Consider the following 9,925-nt stretch of genomic DNA (forward strand, 5'->3'; position numbering starts at 1 on the left):
CACCCCCAAAAACACTGCAACGAACCCCCCATTTCGTTCAATAGTTGCCGGCTGCGGGTCGATACATGAACCCATTGGACAATATGTGAACCAACAATTACAACCACTGGTAAAAAGCTGGGGGACATATGTAAAGGACACTACAGATTGCCTTCTAAAACTTTAAGCTCTTCGTCATCATTTCAACGATCAGATCTTACTTTGCACCATAGACGTTGTCGCGTTATACACTTCTGTTGCTCACAATGAAGGCTTGGATGCTGTGGAATAGAGATTACTCAATACTTCGACTGATGAAGATATAGGGGTATTTGTATTGGAGTTACTTCACTTCGCATTATACCATAGTTATTTCACTTGCAAGGAGAATTATTTCTTACAACGGACAGGTACATCCATTGGATTTCAGGGGGAGCACCATCATATGCCAATACGTTCATGGCTTACTTTGAGGATACAAACATCCTGCACGATCAAAGATGGCAAGAGAACACAATAGCATACATGCATTATAAAGACGACGTACTAGTCATCTGGAAAGGCAACCAAGAAACTTTAGAAGACTGCATAAGGGAATTGAATCTGTGTAACTCCAGGATACAGTTTACACTCAAAATACAGCCTGACAAAATCCAGTTCTTAGATATTGAAATTAAAAAATCAGAGACAGGACTGGCCTCTACAGTTTACAGAAAACCAACCGATGTTAATAACGTGCTACATTATTCAAGCGCACATCCCACCTCACTCAAAAACCATTTGCCAGTGTCTCAACTGATCAGAATCAAAAGGATTACATCGGAATCAGCTCAAAGCAAAATCTTATAGGAGGAACAACTGAACAGATATAAGGACAGGGGATACCCACAGGAAGTCTTGCTGGAAGCAAGGCTCACCTTTGAACTAAAAAACCGTAAAGATCTTCTTAAAAAATCAAGTTAATCTAAAAGCCAATGGAAGGTATTCGTTCTGAAGCAGTCTGTACAGGCATCTAAAATTAAAAGAATAATCAGAAACTGATGGGAGATCATTGAGCAAGAACCAGATTTCACCACTTTATTTAGAGAAAAAGCTTTGTTCGCACATAATCGTTCCAAAAATGTACAAGACCTACTAAAACCCAGAACTGCGGTCACAATTTCAAGTTACAAGGGGATGAGAAAGTGCTGGAACTGGGGCCAGTGCAGCAATATTTTTTTAAGCAATACCTTTGCACATCCTCATACAGGTAACAAGATTTCATTGCGATACACGTCTGATTGTAACACCGAGGGAGTCATATACGCCATTCAATGCCCATGTGGACTGTTTATGTAGGTAGAACCTCAAGAATAAACAAAACACGAATCATTGAACATAAAAGTATGATTCACAACAAAAATTGGAACTCTTGCCTAGCCGCACACTGGGTTAATACTCCACACACTATTCCCCAGATCAGGTTCATCATTCTAGAGAAAGTTGATCAAATCGCAGGGATAGATTTTAACACATCTTTGGCACGCAGAGAAACATTCTGGATAAAATATCTGGGTACCATCAGTCTGGGAGGCCTTAATGACCATTACGAATTATTGTGTTTCTTATAATCATGCATCTATGAACCTGCATATTAGTATTTGCTTGCTGAACTGTTTTCACCTATGTTTCTGTACAGGATTTTCACACGTTTCATGCTATTATGGCAGAAAAAGGCTCAAACCCTCGCAGGAGATTGCGCTGCTCAACACATTACTAATGCACTTTCACGTCTTTTGCGGGTCTTGTTAGACCGGATCCACAAGTGTTTTGTGTCATGTTATGCATTCATTTTTCGGTTATGACTGGGTTGGCTAGGGAGTATTATCTTTAGGTTGAATGGGCTTGTTATTGGCAGATCATTCAAAATGCTTATGTACTCACTTTCACCCTGATAAGCTTTAAGCTTCGTGAACATAGGTGTGGAACAATAAAGTTGTCTGGTTGCTAAGCTTCCCTGATTGGTTGCTATGCCCCTTTGACTTTAAACGGATCATGTACTAACGCACGTCATGGCGTCTTTGACCCGAGGAGAACGGAGGCTTGTAGGTGGTCAGTTTTGAACTTTTTAACACTAGAAGGTGAGCACTGTAGACTATGTATAGACAGCATGTTTTGACAGAACCTGAATTTTATTAAATGATTAGTATGCTTATGGGTTCACTTTTCATTTTTTTTAGTTACGAACATTGTCAGCGTCGCGTTTGATAAGCCTAAAACTTTTCCTCATGTTCACTCACTTCTTATCACAAACGCATGCAAGCTTCATGTTTCTTTTGTAACTTTTAATTTTTAGCGACGGTCCCCGAGGCAACGGGTGGTAGCGCGGGTGAGATTTCAGTTCAGACTGAGGCCCAACGCTCACTGGTTAACATCACACAACCTTGAGCTGTCGGTAAGATTCTGTTCCCCTATGTCTTCTAACTTATTATGACAACAATATGCATGTTCAGGAAACTTCATGCTCCACTCCATTATTTTTTTGCTGTGAAGAACTTCACGGTTACAGTGGCAGTGCGGGTATGATATTTCATTGTACCAAAGCACTATGTTGACATGTACGCATAAAATGTTCACCGCACTAAATCTTTACACCTTGCCTCTATTGGTTTCCACCAATCCTGTTTTTTCAGCAACAGGTCGCTTCTACGATCGCTTCATCATGGGGGGGTAATGCTTTAGTCCTGGTCGGGCTTGTCTTTACTGTGGTCTATCGTTCTTCACCTCCTGAGCACCCTGCTGTTTGCTAACTATTCTTACAAACAGATCTCTTCTTTTCTCTGGAGGAGTTATCAGCGAAGTGCAAATCCTATTGTTCTTGTATTGTTCTCCTATTGTATTCTAACACATTGAGTCATCTGGTGACATTTTTTCTATTCTGCATTTTTGTTACAGCTCTACACAGGAGATACAGAATTTAACCATTTTCATTTGCATTTGATTCCCCTGAAAAAGGGTTAAAATAACCTGAAATGCATTGGGAATTGTGTTTTGATTTCAAGTGTGTTCTAGTGTATGTTAAAGCATACTGAAATGCAACAGAGTTGTGCATGTCCATTTACGTTTTAAATTTTGAACCCAACTTATAGCAAATGTGTATTATCTAAAATTGATTGCACTTAACAATATAATGTTTTAAAAATGTCTTTGTGTGAATATGTTTTGACTTTTTCTAAAAAAAATATTTGTAAAATTGTTAAAATACTATCAAAACCATAGGGACTTAGTCAGTGCATCTCACAGACCTGGGTGTTCCCAGGCCTTAAAATCTGTTATTAATTGGACAGGGGTTAGGGCTATACCCCTCAGTGAGAGGGCATGCAGATATTTCATAAAATGACCATTTAGTTTTTTCCACAACATTGTAGTTTACACTTTTTGACAAGGTGTGCAGGTCCACCCACATACAAGATCTTCTGTTTAAGTCACAGCTATCTTACTGAGCCCAGGCTGTTCTTAGAAATTCTTGATAGTGTTGCTTTAGAAATAGAAGATAAGAGGCATTTGGCAAAGCAGGAACAGGCCAGGGGAACTGTTACAGGTCAAAGGTCTGAGGACTGCCTCAATTTACATTCATTATCTGTCCTTCTTTTACACAAAACATGATGGGTTGTAAAAGATTCCGGCATACCAAGTATGGTGAGGAATGTTGGTTGCTGCCTTTGGAGTTATAAATGAATTGTCTAATGGTTATCACAGGTAGGTCTCTACCTCGTGTGGACACAATGTGACCAGTGGATAACGTGTCCAGATGTCCAGCATGGGGAACTCGTGATCACTACGTGTGCTTGGTCCTGATTGACCATGTGTTCCTAACTTATATGGCATCTGAGTTTTCATGGTGTTTTTGTGAACCCTCCAGCCATGTGTGCTTTATTGAGTTAATTTCTCTTGAACCTCTATAGTGATACTGCACCTATCTGTGAGATTGATCAAGAGTTTTCTGCCTGAGCATTAGCCTGCTAGCTATGCATCCTTCCACCTGTGACCTATCAATCAGCAATCCCGGACCTTGGTCTCGGCCTGCTTGACTACAAATTTGCATATCAGGGTTGATGTAGAGTTCACATCGGGCAACAATGTTAATAAGGATGAGATTTCATTTTCATGTATTCATTGATTTCCATATTAACATTCCTCCATCTAGTTGGTTTTTCAACTACACTATCTAACTCATGCATGTTGACAATTACTTTATTTGCTGCCTCTCGATCCCTAAGCTCACTATTTACAACAATTTCCTCCCTGTTAACCTGCATTCTTCCCAATTTGAGGACTGCATTTTTACATCGATTGATCCCTAATTCTATAACCTCACATGCCAATATCAACCTAATGATAACTGGCAATAGTGATTTATATAACCCGGATATCTATTGTGGGAGCCAAGAAAACCAATTTGATAACCACTCCTCCTCAGGGGCATCTCCCTATGCACGCAGGTTTCTTTGCAGATTGTGCAGTGCTTGGATGGCAACCGTCAATGTCTCATTGTCCATGTCATTCCCTGGGATTAACGTACAGCAGGAAGCACCGATCTTGGCACAGACGCCTCTCTCCATTGTGGTCATTAAGTCTAATACATATCGGGGCTACATTAATTGCGGGTTTATATAGCGCTAGGAATCGACTCCCGGAGGAGTATCTCCACGCTTCGACCGCTGGAGAACCCGTCCTGGCTTACCCTGAGAGATGGTCCCTGATGGGCATCTCTAAGGTGCGACCAAGCATCCCCGGCGGTCTGGGGGGCCGTTGTGAAGATGAGGCAAGCTAATGCCCAGAGTTGCCGAGTGTGGTCTCTGACTAGAGCAGGCACCGAGGCGAGAATTATCGAGTCCGCTGACCCTGGTCCACGACCCTGCCGCGTCGGGAATCGAACCCTGGTCCCGGGCTGTCCTCTGCTTACGGGTCTGCCGCCTCTAACCAGTGAGCCACACTTCTCCACTACCATGAGACCAACAGCTCGCATTTAATCTTTGATGGAAATGTGGCCAAGTTCAGTGCTGTTCATCATTTTGAGCATCTCCCATCAGGTTATTGGTAACCACGGGCATTAACTTTTGTTTTCAGGGTGCAGAAGGATATTGACCCACCTGCCTCCAGCTGTGCCTTCATGAACAGTTTCAATACTTCTGGAATGTCTATGAATTGAGCCTAGCCAAAATAGTCTGCAGCTCTCCTTTCATGAGTTGTGTGCAGCAAGGAAGTCTTTTTCCTTAATGGGCACTGGTACAAGTCAGAAAGCTCTTCTCCAGGAATGAACAGGGTTGGGGTGTGCATGGTGAGCAGGGAACACAGCCCTCTCCATCCGGGAGCAAGCTGAGTGTAGGCATACTTGAGGCACTTCCAATAGAAATTGAACAGCGTGGAGGTACCCCACTGCAAATCTGGACTGTATTATGTCACTCAGCAGTTAGCATTTGTGCCCAAAGCGTTCCTGTTCCTCTGAAACATAAGGAGTACATGGTTAGTTTCCATACAATCAGGTGTTGTCCTTTCCTTTTTAACCAAGTGTATCCGCCCTCCTCTGTGTCCCAGATTTCCGGACATGGGCTGCTCAAACTTTCATTCAACCCTCCCCCTTGAGACCATTTCCCATTTTTATCGACAAGATGAACAGTCCTACATTGAATTCCATGTCAGGAGCCCATTTGTTATTTAGGAAGACCACTCCAGTTACACTCTCGGTCCAAAGATGGACACTGGAACACACGTGTCTGTGCACTGAATTGGGGGTTTTGCTACCTCCAAAAACCTTTTATCTGGGAAATCTTGGGCCACGTGATATCTTTCCCTATTTGGCCCTTCCAACGCAGTCTGTCCAGCTTAGCTTGGATATCAGTGGTTTCAATCAGAATGTATATTTTTACAACTACCCTGTGTGGTTCTACCTTATTGTGTTGGATCTTGGCAATTATTCTACATAGGTAGATGTGTATAAGGCATTTTGCTTTCTCTCGGCCTACTTCTTGGGAGAAGTAAAGTCTGGCTGAGCCTACCGCATGTGGGATTAGTGAGCTGACAAAACATGGTGAGGTTTATGCTTGGGAGCAGACTGTGGTGATTGGGGGGTATCATGTGTAATACAAAAAGGGTGCTGTGGATGGCGTGTGGGATGGTGGTTTTCTGCGTAGTGTAATTGTTGGTAACATATGAAAGATCCCTATGCAGGCACTGTGGTTCCCTTTTAGCACATTTCTTTTGATTTTGTAGTACTCAAGTGTTAGACTATCCACAGCAGGCAGATCTTACATAACGTACGAAAAAAATAACTTTTGTTGTGACGTCGCAGGTCTAGGTATGGGTCTCCTAGGAGTTGTCTATGCTCCTCCGGTAGTGTTGCCATCCTTGCATAGTTATTTGTGTGCAAATTTTTGACATGGTTAACCATGCTAGCTATACTGAAATAGTACTTTTTAATGGGATCACCCCTAGAAAGAGTAACCTCACAGATCTTGCAAGTTACTTTTGGTGCATTGACTTTTTTCAGTCCCTCAGGATATGTAAAAAAACTTCCAAATGAAAGCTTCCTTTCTCTTTTTCTGAAGTTGCTCAGCAACAAATTCTTCCTCACAGGAATGTTCTGATGAAGTTTCACAAAGAGCAGTCATTGTATAGTTGGTTTTAAAGGACTACAGCTCCACAGAATGGATGCTTCTCTTGAGAAAGTCCAAGTAGAATGATCAAAATAGGAAGGGTCTTTTGACAGTTTAAATATGAAGTATTATGAACGAATCAAAACTTTTCTTTTATGCTCACATGGCTTTGCATACACTTGCAGTGCATTTACTGTGCGTTTACGGTGCAAGTACGTACGACGTACAGTTGCATTTTTCGTAATTGCTTTTAAAAGTAAAAGTTAAAAAAACTTATTTTCATGATTATCCTAGATAATGTCTCTACTTAGTATGTACATTAAATACATAAATATATGTTTTTAAACAATTAAAAACTTTCGCGCCGTACGCGCACGGGGCGTCGTACATGACATCACACGGAAGCGTTGATGTGACGCGTAACGTCAAAACGTATTCGTATTGTATGTATTTGTACGCACAAAGTATGTGCAATCACCGTATGCGTACAGTATGATTATAAAAAAGGAAATATATAGAATTTGATTTTAATAAATTGGAGAAAAAATGTAATTAATAAAATTATTTTAGACTTTTTTTGTTATTATTTTACATTAAGAATATGAAATATAACTTAAAAAATAAGATCTAAAAATAATTATAATAAAAATGTAGGAAATTAGTATAGAAAGACAGAAATATAATAATGAATACCTTTACAAATTATCATTTACAAAATCTTGGAAATTCACTGAAAAAAGTATAGGTTTCACATCCGTTATAGTTAGGAATTAGCATTTAAAAAACCTTTGAAATTCACTGAAAAAACCATAGGTTACACACATGTTATAGTTAGCTGGACATTTCACTCATACAAAACCTTTGAAATTCCCCCGTTATAGTTAATTCAGCTAACTATAACTCGCGCGCCCACAATGCACTGCTGATGATGTCACATACTACATCACTCATGACATGGTCAGTGACATCACTCATGACATCACTGATGACATCTCACATGACAACACTGATGACATCACTGAGGACATCCTCCAGTGGATGTGTGTCTTTCTGAAAAATAAATATTTTTTACATATGTATATCTAAAGGTCGATGGAAGAATAAATGTGTAAGTACGTGTCTAAATGGATGACTTTTTTGTAAAATTGATTGTATAACAGACTGATTAATTGTATCTTAATGAATACATGGGTTAGTGAGTAATGTTTAAATATGTAAATATTTGCATCAGTCTCACACATTTTTTGAATAAGTGGCTGCATGAGTTGGTGAGTACCTACATGAGTGTCTATATAAGTTATTAGTTGGTTTTTTGAGTATCAGTATGAGTGTCATAGTGTTTATATGGTTTGGTGGGGGATATTACTTAGCACATAGATGCATTCATGAGTGACTCACTGTTTATATGTGTTTTGAAGACAGCATATGTGCTGGACTGTATGGGTGGATGAGTGTGTGTATAGGTGTGTTAGTGAGTGAATGACTGTATCAATACTGTCTTTATGACTAAGTACATATGTGTTAAACTACTATAAGTGAGCATTGGTGTATATAAGTGAGTATATATGAGAGATAGAGATTCGAAGAGTTCTTGTATAACTGAGTATGTGTTTCTATAAGTGATTGTTTAAGATAGTCAGTATGTGTATGTTTGTGTGTATAGCTGTTTATGCAAGTAAATGGATGTTTGATAGTTTATTTGCATGTGTAAGTATATGTGTAAGTAACTATGGATGCGTATCGTGTGTAACAGGATGTATAGGTGTATGAGTACATATGATGATTGAGTACATGTATGAGTGACTATATAGAACTGTTGGTGAATGAGTGAATGTGGAAGAAGATGTTGGAATAGGTTGTTGTAACTAGTATTAGTATCTCCATTTTCTTGAAAATGTTTGTTTCTATTTTTGAATGTGTGTATCAAAGGTTACATAAGAGTGAGAGGAGGTCTGCCACTCTTTCACAAGGATGATGTCATCAGTGATGTCATTTGAGATGTCATCATTGATGTCATGAGTGATGTCACTGACCATGTCATGAGTGATGTAATATGTTACGTCATCAGCAGTGGATTGCGGGCGCGCAAGTTATAGTTAGCTGAACTAACTATAACGGGGGAATTTCAAAGGTTTTGTATGAGTAAAATGACCAGCTAACTATAATCGGTGTAAAACCTATGGTTGTTTCAGTGAATTTCAAAGGTTTTTACAATGCTAATTCCTAACTATAACATGTGTGAAACCTATGGTTTTTTCAGTGAATTTGCAAGGTTTTTTAAATGCTAATTCCTAACTATAACGTGGCTGAAACCTATGGTTTTCAGTGAATTTCAAAGGTTTTTTAAATGGTAATTCCTAACTATAACATGGCTGAAACCTATGTTTTTTTAGTGAATTTCAATGGTTTTGTAAATGATAATTTTTAAATGTATTAATGTTTATATTTTTCTATACTGATTTACTACATTATTTTAAATTATTTATTTATAGATATTTTATTTTTTAAATTACATTACATATTTTTAATATAAAATGTAAGAAAATGTTTTACACCTCTCTGCAATGCAGCCCCCGGGCGCGTTTGCAGAGGGGGAACTAATTCCCCTTGCATACTGGGGGTCCCTGTGGGCTAACTAGCCCAAAAGGAACCTCCAGTATGCCCCAGGGGGCTGCATTGCAGAGAGGTGTAATGAGGCCACACCCTTCTTTTACACCTCTCTGCAACACAGCCCGGGCATGTTTGCAGAGGGGGAACTAATTCCCATCGCATACTGGGGGTCCCTGGGGCCAACTAGCCCACCTGGAACCTCCAGTATGCGCCAGGGGGCTGCATTGCAGAGAGGTGTAATGAGGCTATGCCCCTTTTTACACCTCTCCGCAACGCAGCACCCTGGTGCGTTTGTAGAGGGGGAACTAATTCCCCTTGCATACTGGGGGTCCCTGGGGGCCAACTAGCCCACCAGGAGCCTCCAGTATTAACCAGGGGGCTGCGTTGCTTTGCCCCGGGGGGCAGCGGTCCCCGGGGCAGTGTGGGGGGATTGGGCCCCCCCCACACTTCTTTATCACTATGCCCCGCGATTTGGTCACCCAGGGGGTAATTAGAAAAAAAACAGACTGGGTTTTTAAAAAAGAATTTTTGGGCCTTGGGGGTCCTTGTGGGACCCCCTGAGCAGGCCTAGGGGGTCAGGGTGCTTCTACCCTGCCCCCTTTTTGAGTTCTACATGTTTGTTTTTCTGCTTTCTTGTGCCTCGGTCTACCGAGCACAAGATGGCTGCCCACACTTCCTGGTTTGAAGTGTTGACAGCCAAT

This window comes from Lissotriton vulgaris, chromosome 3_1 (genome assembly GCF_964263255.1).
Source record: "Lissotriton vulgaris chromosome 3_1, aLisVul1.2, whole genome shotgun sequence".
Lineage (NCBI taxonomy): Eukaryota > Metazoa > Chordata > Amphibia > Caudata > Salamandridae > Lissotriton > Lissotriton vulgaris.